Genomic DNA, 12,506 nt, shown 5'->3' with positions numbered 1-12,506 from the left:
TGTGCAAAATGATGCATTGTGCCAATCTGCGGTGTAACAATAAAATACATTGAAATACCCGCTTAGTAGGCTATAGTAAATAGGGAACTCCAACTTAAACACGTACATGCTTACTGAGGCCGGGGGGTAAACTACCCCTGAATCTCGGAGTCAGTCAACGGGGATTATTCTGCCCCGAAACGTGACATGACTCCCTAACAAGCCACTCCTCATAGTTCAGAGGTTAAGGCGGTTTGGAGTTCTGCTAACCCGGAGTGGATACCTCCGGCCTGGCGCTCTAACATCTGCTGACCGTCTGGGTGACCCTCCTGGCTCGGGGGCGACCGTCCCGGTTCCCAGAGCGTCCCCTCTTGCCGGAGAAGGGGGAGGGGCAACCGGCAATTGTCAGTTGACTCGGCACAGCTGGTTGCTCTGGACCTGCGGGAACCAACAGGGCCCGGTCACCGGCTCTCATCTGCTCTGTGTCACGTCTCCAGAGCGCACCCGGCCCACATCCACGGAGTAGGGTAGCGGTGCCTCTTGTGATGCCACCAGTACAGACATCCACTTCTCCTCCGTAATATCACACCAGCACGGCAAACTGTCTGTCCTTAGCCACCAGGACTCTGCGTTCTCCTTCTCTTTGTCACATTCCAGAATGTTGCATTGGTGGCGTCAGCAGGTGACATTGGTGGTGTCAGCAAGTCACACACTCATGTGGCAGCAATGCACAGGTGGAGTGGTCCAGGTCCAGATGATAACTCTTATCTCCAGTGTTCCCTGGACATTCCACTGTGCCTGCATGGCCCTCTGCTGGAAGAGGTGCTGGCAGCAGCATGTGGTGCACAATTCACACGCTGCCACACCCTCCACGGTGGCACTCACATCTGCCACACCCTCCACGGTGGCGCTCACATCTGCCACACCCTCCACGGTGGTGCTGACATCTGCCCCACCCTCCATGGTGGCGCTCACATCTGCCACACCCTCCATGGTGGCGCTCACATCTGCCACACCCTCCACAGTGGCGCTCACATCTGCCACACCCTCCATGGTGGCGCTCACATCTGCCACACCCTCCATGGTTGCGCTGACATCTGCCACACCCTCCACGGTGGTGCTCACATCTGCCACACCCTCCACAGTGGCGCTCACATCTGCCACACCCTCCATGGTTGCGCTCACATCTGCCACACCCTCCATGGTTGCGCTGACATCTGCCACACCCTCCACGGTGGTGCTCACATCTGCCACACCCTACATGGTTGCGCTCACATCTGCCACACCCTCCACGGTGGCGCTCACATCTGCCACACCCTCCACGGTGGCGCTGACATCTGCCACACCCTCCACGGTGGCGCTGACATCTGCCACACCCTCCATGGTGGTACTGACATCTGTCACACCCTCCATGGTGGCGCTGACATCTGCCACACCCTCCATGGTGGTGCTGACATCTGCCACACCCTCCATGGTGGTGCTGACATCTGCCACACCCTCCATGGTGGTGCTCACATCTGCCACACCCTCCACGGTGGCGCTCACATCTGCCACACCCTCCACGGTGGCGCTGACATCTGCCACACCCTCCATGGTGGTGCTCACATCTGCCACACCCTACACGGTGGTGCTGACATCTGCCACACCCTCCATGGTGGTGCTGACATCTGCCACACCCTCCATGGTGGTACTGACATCTGTCACACCCTCCATGGTGGCGCTGACATCTGCCACACCCTCCATGGTGGTGCTGACATCTGCCACACCCTCCATGGTGGTGCTGACATCTGCCACACCCTCCATGGTGGTGCTCACATCTGCCACACCCTCCACGGTGGTGCTGACATCTGCCACACCCTCCATGGTGGTGCTGACATCTGCCACACCCTCCATGGTGGTACTGACATCTGTCACACCCTCCATGGTGGCGCTGACATCTGCCACACCCTCCATGGTGGTGCTGACATCTGCCACACCCTCCATGGTGGCGCTGACATCTGCCACACCCTCCATGGTGGCGCTGACATCTGCCACACCCTCCACGGTGGTGCTCACATCTGCCACACCCTCCATGGTTGCGCTCACATCTGCCACACCCTCCACAGTGGCGCTCACATCTGCCACACCCTCCACGGTGGTGCTCACATCTGCCACACCCTCCATGGTTGCGCTCACATCTGCCACACCCTCCACAGTGGCGCTCACATCTGCCACACCCTCCACAGTGGCGCTCACATCTGCCACACCCTCCATGGTTGCGCTCACATCTGCCACACCCTCCATGGTTGCGCTGACATCTGCCACACCCTCCACGGTGGTGCTCACATCTGCCACACCCTCCATGGTTGCGCTCACATCTGCCACACCCTCCACGGTGGCGCTCACATCTGCCACACCCTCCACGGTGGCGCTGACATCTGCCACACCCTCCATGGTTGCGCTCACATCTGCCACACCCTCCACGGTGGCGCTCACATCTGCCACACCCTCCATGGTGGCGCTGACATCTGCCACACCCTCCATGGTGGTGCTCACATCTGCCACACCCTACACGGTGGTGCTGACATCTGCCACACCCTCCATGGTGGAGCTGACATCTGCCACACCCTCCATGGTGGTACTGACATCTGTCACACCCTCCATGGTGGCGCTGACATCTGCCACACCCTCCATGGTGGTGCTGACATCTGCCACACCCTCCATGGTGGTGCTGACATCTGCCACACCCTCCATGGTGGTGCTCACATCTGCCACACCCTCCATGGTGGTACTGACATCTGCCACACCCTCCATGGTGGTACTGACATCTGCCACACCCTCCATGGTGGTGCTGACATCTGCCACACCCTCCATGGTGGTGCTGACATCTGCCACACCCTCCATGGTGGTACTGACATCTGCCACACCCTCCATGGTGGTGCTGACATCTGCCACACCCTCCATGGTGGTGCTGACATCTGCCACACCCTCCATGGTGGTGCTCACATCTGCCACACCCTCCATGGTGGTACTGACATCTGCCACACCCTCCATGGTGGTGCTGACATCTGCCACACCCTCCATGGTGGCGCTGACATCTGCCACACCCTCCATGGTGGCGCTGACATCTGCCACACCCTCCATGGTGCTGCCCACTGCTCCCCTCACTTCCTAGGGGGTGAACAAGGGGATGGGTCAAATGCAGAGGACAAATTTCACCACACCTAGTGTGTGTGTGATTATCATTGGTACTTTAATTTGAAAGGTAATGCTAGTATTGATAGTACTGATAGTGCTGTTAGTAGTGATAGTAGTGATAGTACTGTTAGTAGTGATAGTTCTGATAGTAGTGCTAGTACTGTTAGTAGTGATAGTAGTGCTAGTACTGCTAGTACTGTTAGTAGTGATAGTACTGATAGTAGTGCAAGTACTCTTAGTAGTGCTAGTACTGTTTGTAGTGATAGTAGTGCTAGTACTGTTAGTAGTGCTAGTACTGTTAGTAGTGATAGTACTGATAGTAGTGCTAGTACTGTTAGTAGTGATAGTACTGATAGTAATGTTAATAGTAATAGTACTGATAGTAGTGATAGTACTGTTAGTAGTGATAGTACTGTTAGTATTGATAGTACTGATAGTAGTAGTACTGATAATAGTGATAGTACTGATAGTAGTGGTAGTACTGATAGTAGTGACAGTCATGTATCCAATAGGGGCCCATGAGGATTCTCTGTCAATTAGCTGGGGAGACCCTACAACTAACTACCTCTAAGGGTCCCCACACCCCACTCTATGTATTTATTTAGTTTGCCTTTTCTTTGGCCCACCCCGATAATGTAATTCATGTTCTCTACCTACAGTAAAAAACAACATCTATCTACATTTGAAAAGAAAAAAAAACTTTTGTGTTGTGTAGGAAACTTATGTAAGTTCCAGTACCACAGTCAGAAAGTCCCACTGAGGATGAAGGTATCTGAGAGTACTTCATGAGTACTAGTACTAGTAGTGACACACACTTATGTAAGTTCCAGTACCACAGTCAGAAAGTCCCACTGAGGATGAAGGTATCTGAGAGTACTTCATGAGTACTAGTACTAGTAGTGAGACACACTTATGTAAGTTCCAGTACCACAGTCAGAAAGTCCCACTGAGGATGAAGGTATCTGAGAGTACTTCATGAGTACTAGTACTAGTAGTGACACACACTTATGTAAGTTCCAGTATCACAGTCAGAAAGTCCCACTGAGGATGAAGGTATCTGAGAGTACTTCATGAGTACTAGTACTAGTAGTGACACACACTTATGTAAGTTCCAGTACCACAGTCAGAAAGTCCCACTGAGGATGAAGGTATCTGAGAGTACTTCATGAGTACTAGTACTAGTAGTGACACACACTTATGTAAGTTCCAGTACCACAGTCAGAAAGTCCCACTGAGGATGAAGGTATCTGAGAGTACTTCATGAGTACTAGTACTAGTAGTGACACACACTTATGTAAGTTCCAGTACCACAGTCAGAAAGTCCCACTGAGGATGAAGGTATCTGAGAGTACTTCATGAGTACTAGTACTAGTAGTGACACACACTTATGTAAGTTCCAGTACCACAGTCAGAAAGTCCCACTGAGGATGAAGGTATCTGAGAGTACTTCATGAGTACTAGTACTAGTAGTGACACACACTTATGTAAGTTCCAGTACCACAGTCAGAAAGTCCCACTGAGGATGAAGGTATCTGAGAGTACTTCATGAGTACTAGTACTAGTAGTGACACACACTTATGTAAGTTCCAGTACCACAGTCAGAAAGTCCCACTGAGGATGAAGGTATCTGAGAGTACTTCATGAGTACTAGTACTAGTAGTGACACACACTTATGTAAGTTCCAGTACCACAGTCAGAAAGTCCCACTGAGGATGAAGGTATCTGAGAGTACTTCATGAGTACTAGTACTAGTAGTGACACACACTTATGTAAGTGATCTGGGACAACATGTGACTTACATAAGAGGACCAAAGGTGCAGATCAGAGAAAGTTAGTCAGATATCACAACAGTCAGACATTTAACAGACTTGTGACAAAGTCCTGCTCAGAACTTCTTGTTCTCAACAACCAGGTCAGGCTTTTGGCCTGCTTGTGGTGTATGATCGTGTATTATTCTTACTTAAGTGTGTATCTGAGTGTTATTGTTACTTAAGTGTGTATCTGAGTGTTATTGTTACTTAAGTGTGTATCTGAGTGTTATTGTTACTTAAGTGTGTATTGGAGTATTATTCTTAGTTAAGTGTGTATTGGAGTATTATTCTTAGTTAAGTGTGTATTGGAGTATTATTCTTAGTTAAGTGTGTATTGGAGTATTATTCTTAGTTAAGTGTGTATTGGAGTATTATTCTTAGTTAAGTGTGTAATTGAGTATTATTCTTAGTTAAGTGTGTATTGGAGTATTATTCTTAGTTAAGTGTGTATTGGAGTATTATTCTTAGTTAAGTGTGTAATTGAGTATTATTCTTAGTTAAGTGTGTATTGGAGTATTATTCTTAGTTAAGTGTGTATCTGAGTATTATTCTTAGTTAAGTGTGTATTGGAGTATTATTCTTAGTTAAGTGTGTATTGGAGTATTATTCTTAGTTAAGTGTGTATCTGAGTATTATTCTTAGTTAAGTGTGTATTGGAGTATTATTCTTAGTTAAGTGTGTATTGGAGTATTATTCTTAGTTAAGTGTGTAATTGAGTATTATTCTTAGTTAAGTGTGTATTGGAGTATTATTCTTAGTTAAGTGTGTATCTGAGTATTATTCTTAGTTAAGTGTGTATTGGAGTATTATTCTTAGTTAAGTGTGTATTGGAGTATTATTCTTAGTTAAGTGTGTATTGGAGTATTATTCTTAGTTAAGTGTGTATTGGAGTATTATTCTTAGTTAAGTGTGTATTGGAGTATTATTCTTAGTTAAGTGTGTATTGGAGTATTATTCTTAGTTAAGTGTGTATTGGAGTATTATTCTTAGTTAAGTGTGTATTGGAGTATTATTCTTAGTTAAGTGTGTATTGAGTATTATGGCGGTATGGCGTAGTGGGTAGAGCGGCCATGCCAGAAACCTGATGGTTGCAGGTTCGCTCCCCGCCTCTTACCATCCAAATGGCTGCCGTTGTGTCCTTGGGCGGGACACTTCACCCTTGCCCTCAGTGCCGCTCACACTGGTGAATGAATGATGCATGATAGGTGGTGGTCGGAGGGGCCGTAGGCGCAAACTGGCAGCCACGCTTCCGTCAGTCTACCCCAGGGCAGCTGTGGCTATGAAAGTAGCTTACCACCACCAGGTGTGAATGAATGATGGGTTCTCACTTCTCTGTGAAGCGCTTTGAGTGTCTAGAAAAGCGCTATATACATTTAATACATTATTATTATTATTATAAAGTAATAATGTGACCCTTTGGCAGCCATGTGCAATGCATGCTGGGGGATTTGTGAGACTGCTCGCTGTTGCGAAAAAGCTAAGTATCGTTCTATCTGTGTGCTTCTAATTGTTTTACAGCTTTCTTTACTACTTCCCAAACATACTTAGTAGTCCTATTTAACTTGCAAATCACCCGATCTCTGTCTCACCGCCCCTCCCTCAGCTAGCTAGCTGCTACGCTAACGAAGCTAGCGCAGAGAAAGGCGGCGTCGGTCTGAAGGAATCTGCTCCCACACGTCGCGACCACTTCCCTGAAGACAGCAAGAAGTCCACTTGGTGAAAGAAATACCGTGAGTATGGCTCCCTGCTCTTTGTGCACCGTTCTCATGGATAGGTTGGCTCTGCTAGAGGGCCGTGTCCGCCAAATAGAGCAGAGTAATCTCATAATTTTAGATGTTGTGGACACATCTGCTAGCGTTAGCCATAGCGAGCTAACTAGCCCAGTTTATAGCAGCCCTAAGCGGCCTATGAGCAACGGTGAACCGGTTGAGACGCATAATAGATTTAGCCCTTTAGCTAGTCCTACACCCCAGTCTACCGGGCACCACACTTTAGTCATAAGGGACTCCATCACCCGAAACATAAAGCTTAGCAAACCAGCCACAATTAAGTGTATTCCCGGGGCCAGAGCACCAGACATTGAAGCTAATCTTAGGGAGCTAACTGGCAACAGGCCTAGTAAAGGCCAATCGCACCACTAGCTATGTGAACATAGTTGTACACGTTGGCTCCAATGACACTAGGATGAGACAGTCAGAGATTACAAAGAAGAACATAGCTAGGACTTGTAATCTGGCTAGAAAGATGTCCAGGCATCGAGTAATTGTCTCTGGCCCCCTGCCTGTGAGAGGCAATGATGAGAGTATAGCAGATTAGTCTCGCTTAACAAGTGGCTGGCTAGTTTTTGTAGACAACAGGGACTAACGTTTATTGATAATTGGCCCTCTTTCTGGGGCAAACTGGGCCTGCTGATGAGGGACGGCCTTCATTGGCTGGTCGTGGTTCCTGCTGTCCCACGAGATATGGCCCACCTCTCCACAGCGACAAGTGGGGAGTTTTGTATGTTGTTGTTGACCCAATGCAGGCAGGTTTTTCGGCTTTGCTTGAGCCTGCAAGTGATTCCCTACTAGCCGGGGTGCTAGCTGTTTGGCTGCACTGGGCTGGTTGTAGCTGGGCCATGGAGCTGGTTGTAGCTGGGCCATGGAGCTGGTTGTAGCTGGGCCCTGGAGCTGGTTGTAGCTGGGCCCTGGAGCTGGTTGTAGCTGGGCCCTGGAGCTGGTTGTAGCTGGGCCCTGGAGCTGGTTGTAGCTGGGCCCTGGAGCTGGTTGTAGCTGGGCCCTGGAGCTGGTTGTAGCTGGGCCCTGGAGCTGCCCTCCTGGAGGAACTTAGCATTTGAATAGCAGCTTGGTATAGTTCCTCATTATATCAATCAGTAACGTGCGCTACGATTGAGCTTGTCAATCATACACGTGTGTTACTATTGATCATGTCAATCAGTAACGTGTGTTACCATTGATTTTTATTATTATTATTATTTTTTATTTCTTGTGCGGCCCGGTACCAATCGGTCTGGGCCGCGGCCCGGTGGTTGGGGACCACTGATCTACATCAACACTATGATCATCTACATCAACTATGTGATCATCTACATATGTAAATGTGTGTGTGTGTGTATATAGAATAGTATAGAATGGACTTTGTCATTATATTTGTTATATATTATATATATATGTAAATGTGTATATATGTGTGTGTGTATACATGTATATGTCTATGTATATGTCCATGTATATATATATGTAAATATATATATGTCCATATATATATATATATATATATATATATATATATATATATATATATATATATATATATATATATATATATATATATATATATATATATATATATATATATATATATGTATTCATACATATATATTCCTTGCACACTAATTGACTTAAAGAGCGCACTTGCTGCATGTCATGTTATTGATGGTAAAATGCATTTTTAGACAATATGATTTGCCTGAGTGGCTAGGAGACGGTAGAAAAAGGACTGGTAAGGACAAATAAAAAATAAAAATAAAAATAATAAAAAATAAAATAAAAAAAAATATTTTTTTTTTAAAACTTGGGACTTCCCGCGGGCCGGATTTTGGACGCTGGGGGGCCGTAGTTTGGGGATCCCTGATCTACATCAACACTATGATCATCTACATCTACTATATGATCATCTACATCTACTATATGATCATCTACATCAACTATATGATCATCTACATCTACTATATGATCATCTACATCTACTATATGATCATCTACATCTACTATATGATCATCTACATCAACTATATGATCATCTACATCTACTATATGATCATCTACATCTACTATATGATCATCTACATCAACACTATGATCATCTACATCTACTATATGATCATCTACATCTACTATATGATCATCTACATCAACTATATGATCATCTACATCTACTATATGATCATCTACATCTACTATATGATCATCTACATCAACTATATGATCATCTACATCTACTATATGATCATCTACATCTACTATATGATCATCTACATCTACTATATGATCATCTACATCAACTATATGATCATCTACATCAACTATATGATCATCTACATCTACTATATGATCATCTACATCAACTATATGATCATCTACATCAACTATATGATCATCTACATCTACTATATGATCATCTACATCAACTATATGATCATCTACATCTACTATATGATCATCTACATCTTTTATATGATCATCTACATCTACTATATGATCATCTACATCTACTATATGATCATCTACATCAACTATATGATCATCTACATCAACTATATGATCATCTACATCTACTATATGATCATCTACATCTACTATATGATCATCTACATCAACTATATGATCATCTACATCTACTATATGATCATCTACATCAACTATATGATCTACATCTACTATATGATCATCTACATCTACTATATGATCATCTACATCAACTATATGATCATCTACATCTACTATATGATCATCTACATCTACTATATGATCATCTACATCTACTATATGATCATCTACATCTACTATATGATCATCTACATCTACTATATGATCATCTACATCAACTCTATGATGTGTGAGTGACTGGACAGGACATAAACAAAAGTAGGGTCCATGACATGACTAGGTTATATAGAACATTGCTTCATATCACACCAACTTCCCCTGGATATATGTCAATATTTCATTGTTTCTCCAGAGGGACAAGCGGTAGAAAATGGATGGATGAAAGAACATTCAGTAGTTACAAACAAAGTCATTTAATCACAGAATTTGTGTCGTGTGCGGCAACTTTTTACCAAAATATGTCATCCTTGATGGAATGTCAATCAAATCATTGTCTCTTTGATGTAGGATGGTAGTTCAGTAATAATAGTCATGTAGGATGGTAGTTCAGTAATAATAGTCATGTAGGATGGTCATTCAGTAATAATAGTCATGTAGGATGGTAGTTCAGTAATAATAGTCACGTAGGATGGTAGTTCAGTAATAATAGTCACATAGGATGGTAGTTCAGTAATAAGTCATGTAGGATGGTAGTTCAGTAATAATAGTCATGTAGGATGGTAGTTCAGTAATAATAGTCACATAGGATGGTAGTTCAGTAATAAGTCATGTAGGATGGTAGTTCAGTAATAATAGTCACGTAGGATGGTAGTTCAGTAATAATACGCATGTAGGATGGTAGTTCAGTAATAATAGTCATGTAGGATGGTAGTTCAGTAATAATAGTCATGTAGGATGTTAGTTCAGTAATAATAGTCACATAGGATGGTAGTTCAGTAATAAGTCATGTAGGATGGTAGTTCAGTAATAATAGTCACGTAGGATGGTAGTTCAGTAATAATACTCATGTAGGATGGTAGTTCAGTAATAATAGTCATGTAGGATGGTAGTTCAGTAATAATAGTCATGTAGGATGGTAGTTCAGTAATAATAGTCACATAGGATGGTCATTCAGTAATAATAGTCACATAGGATGGTAGTTCAGTAATAATAGTCACATAGGATGGTAGTTCAGTAATAATAGTCACATAGGATGGTCATTCAGTAATAATAGTCACGTAGGATGGTCATTCAGTAATAAGTCACGTAGGATGGTAGTTCAGTAATAATAGTCACATAGGATGGTCATTCAGTAATAATAGTCACGTAGGATGGTCATTCAGTAATAATAGTCACATAGGATGGTCATTCAGTAATAATAGTCACATAGGATGGTCATTCAGTAATAATAGTCACGTAGGATGATAGTTCAGTAATAATAGTCACATAGGATGGTCATTCAGTAATAATAGTCACGTAGGATGGTAGTTCAGTAATAATAGTCACATAGGATGGTCATTCAGTAATAATAGTCACGTAGGATGGTCATTCAGTAATAATAGTCACGTAGGATGGTAGTTCAGTAATAATAGTCATGTAGGATGGTAGTTCAGTAATAATAGTCATGTAGGATGGTAGTTCAGTAATAATAGTCATGTAGGATGGTAGTTCAGTAATAATAGTCATGTAGGATGGTAGTTCAGTAATAATAGTCATGTAGGATGGTAGTTCAGTAATAATAGTCATGTAGGATGGTAGTTCAGTAATAATAGTCATGTAGGATGGTAGTTCAGTAATAATAGTCACGTAGGATGGTAGTTCAGTAATAATAGTCACGTAGGATGGTAGTTCAGTAATAATAGTCACGTAGGATGGTCATTCAGTAATAATAGTCATGTAGGATGGTAGTTCAGTAATAATAGTCACGTAGGATGGTCATTCAGTAATAATAGTCACATAGGATGGTAGTTCAGTAATAAGTCATGTAGGATGGTAGTTCAGTAATAATAGTCACGTAGGATGGTAGTTCAGTAATAATACTCATGTAGGATGGTAGTTCAGTAATAATAGTCATGTAGGATGGTAGTTCAGTAATAATAGTCATGTAGGATGGTAGTTCAGTAATAAGTCATGTAGGATGGTAGTTCAGTAATAATAGTCACGTAGGATGGTAGTTCAGTAATAATAGTCATGTAGGATGGTAGTTCAGTAATAATAGTCATGTAGGATGTTAGTTCAGTAATAATAGTCATGTAGGATGGTAGTTCAGTAATAATAGTCATGTAGGATGTTAGTTCAGTAATAATAGTCACATAGGATGGTAGTTCAGTAATAAGTCATGTAGGATGGTAGTTCAGTAATAATAGTCACGTAGGATGGTAGTTCAGTAATAATACTCATGTAGGATGGTAGTTCAGTAATAATAGTCATGTAGGATGGTAGTTCAGTAATAATAGTCATGTAGGATGGTAGTTCAGTAATAATAGTCACATAGGATGGTCATTCAGTAATAATAGTCACATAGGATGGTAGTTCAGTAATAATAGTCACATAGGATGGTAGTTCAGTAATAATAGTCACATAGGATGGTCATTCAGTAATAATAGTCACGTAGGATGGTCATTCAGTAATAAGTCACGTAGGATGGTAGTTCAGTAATAATAGTCACATAGGATGGTCATTCAGTAATAATAGTCACGTAGGATGGTCATTCAGTAATAATAGTCACATAGGATGGTCATTCAGTAATAATAGTCACATAGGATGGTCATTCAGTAATAATAGTCACGTAGGATGATAGTTCAGTAATAATAGTCACATAGGATGGTCATTCAGTAATAATAGTCACGTAGGATGGTAGTTCAGTAATAATAGTCACATAGGATGGTCATTCAGTAATAATAGTCACGTAGGATGGTCATTCAGTAATAATAGTCACGTAGGATGGTAGTTCAGTAATAATAGTCATGTAGGATGGTAGTTCAGTAATAATAGTCATGTAGGATGGTAGTTCAGTAATAATAGTCATGTAGGATGGTAGTTCAGTAATAATAGTCATGTAGGATGGTAGTTCAGTAATAATAGTCATGTAGGATGGTAGTTCAGTAATAATAGTCATGTAGGATGGTAGTTCAGTAATAATAGTCATGTAGGATGGTAGTTCAGTAATAAT

General features: G+C 42.9%; 1 long non-coding RNA gene across 1 annotated transcript in view; it reads left to right on the top strand.

Moving 5' to 3' along the window:
• The first annotated feature begins 5,008 nt into the window (after window positions 1-5,008).
• Window positions 5,009-12,506, top strand: part of LOC133640656 (uncharacterized) — a 27,839-nt gene continuing 20,341 nt past the window's right edge. The window contains exons 1-2 of the long non-coding RNA XR_009824193.1: window positions 5,009-5,068; window positions 6,571-6,697. This is a non-coding gene — a long non-coding RNA (uncharacterized LOC133640656). The remainder of the gene's footprint in view (window positions 5,069-6,570; window positions 6,698-12,506) is intronic.

The sequence above is a fragment of the Entelurus aequoreus genome, linkage group LG02 (assembly GCF_033978785.1).
Source record: "Entelurus aequoreus isolate RoL-2023_Sb linkage group LG02, RoL_Eaeq_v1.1, whole genome shotgun sequence".
NCBI lineage: Eukaryota > Metazoa > Chordata > Actinopteri > Syngnathiformes > Syngnathidae > Entelurus > Entelurus aequoreus.
The sequence above is the reverse complement of the archived record's forward strand: the minus strand, read 5'-3'. Positions and strand labels throughout refer to the sequence as shown.